We start from the raw sequence: 1,577 nt of genomic DNA on the forward strand, positions 1-1,577 counted from the left end.
AACCCCAAGGACTGTATCAGTGGGCTCCCCAACCCTCTGGCTTCTAGTTAGGTTCAACCAATGGAGGCAGTGGCAGATCAGATGGCAGGAAGAGAGGTGAGGGTAGTTATTCCCTGGCTCGCTCGCTCTCTTGGGCTGTAGTTTGGGAATAGCTGATATTATTATTATTATTATTATTATTATTAAAGACCATGGCCTCCCGAAGGTAGCCCTTCCCAGCAGCTTTACTGGGGATGGTAACAGGACGCTTCACCATCTCTTCTTGGTATCCTCTGATCAGCGCCTTTGTTAACCCCCCTGTAATCACTTTCATGGTAACAGGATACAGGTCATTTGTGTCCTGCTATGGCCCCGGCTGATACGGGAGGCAAGACTGAAGTCAGGAGCTACTGAGGAGGCTACCGCAAGAATCCAGGAGAGATGCCGGTGGCGTAGCTTTCTAAGGTGGGGCCAACAGATGTTCTGATGGGTGGGATGTGAGTTTGAGTGAGAGAGAAATTTCAAGGATCACTCCAAAATTGTTGGCCTGAACAAATGGAAGGATGGAGTTATTTATTAAGATGGAGGGGAAGGCAGGCTTGTGAAGGAACAAGGAACTGAACTTTAGATACGTTACGTTTGGGATGTGGGTTAGTCTACACTGTGTTGCTAACAGAAACACCCGAGACTGATGCATAAAGGACAGGTTTAGGGGACCAACAGGTGGTGTGGGGGTTAAGGTGCTGGACACTCCCACATGGCTGACCATGGGTCAAGTCCCAGACCTGGTGGCTTACTTTCTCACTTCCCCTCTCTCTTTCTCTCTCTCGTGTCTCTCTCTGTCAAATTAAAAATAAATGAATGAATAAATAAAATTAAATAATTCTCTTTTTTTTTGAGAGTTTTTTTTTTTCGCTATAGGGCGCGTGAACTCGCCAGACAGACAGAGAGAGACATAGAGACAGAAAGCGAGAAATCATCCCCCAGGGGGGATGGTCACACCGCAATCCCTTCTCCTCCATTCTCCTCTCAGGATCCTGGGCACATACGCACGTGCACCCGGCGTGAGTTTTAAGCCACTGGGTCCGGGACGCGAACCATGGTCGACTACGTGGGAATAGCCATTACGCTAACTGCTGGTTCCCAAAATTAAATAATTCTTAAAAGAAAAAAGAACAGAGGTCCATTTGGCTCATGATCCCAATGGCCAGAAAGTCCAAAGGCATGGGGCCAGCCTCACGACGTGTCCTCTCTGACAACGCAGAGAGGCAGCTTTGCGCAGTGGCAGTATCGTAGCCAATGAGGTTTATCCGAGGTGCGATTATTGCTAATTGAAAACAACGCAGAGAGAAAGGCAGGCATGTGCAGAGAGAGACAGTGAGGAGGAGGAAGCAGACTTTTCCTTCTCTGTCCCTCCCAGCTGATTCAATGGTGGCCTTCTATTAGTCCCTGCCTCGTAAAGGTTTCACCATGATTGCAGAATAAGTGAACCTTTGGGGCAAACCAAAAGCCAAACCATAACAAGATGATTTTTTTTTTTTAATTCCCGGATGACATGTGTACTCACCAGAGAAAGAGAAACAGAGAGGGAGAGGGAG

At 47.7% G+C, this 1,577-nt stretch overlaps 1 pseudogene; it reads left to right on the forward strand.

Annotated features, from left to right (window-relative positions):
• The first annotated feature begins 1,249 nt into the window (after positions 1 to 1,249).
• On the forward strand, positions 1,250 to 1,335 carry LOC114007267 (uncharacterized; annotated as a pseudogene).
• The last annotated feature ends 242 nt before the right edge of the window (positions 1,336 to 1,577 follow it).

This window comes from Tupaia chinensis, unplaced genomic scaffold (genome assembly GCF_000334495.1).
Source record: "Tupaia chinensis unplaced genomic scaffold, TupChi_1.0 Scaffold000146_1, whole genome shotgun sequence".
Taxonomy (NCBI): domain Eukaryota; kingdom Metazoa; phylum Chordata; class Mammalia; order Scandentia; family Tupaiidae; genus Tupaia; species Tupaia belangeri.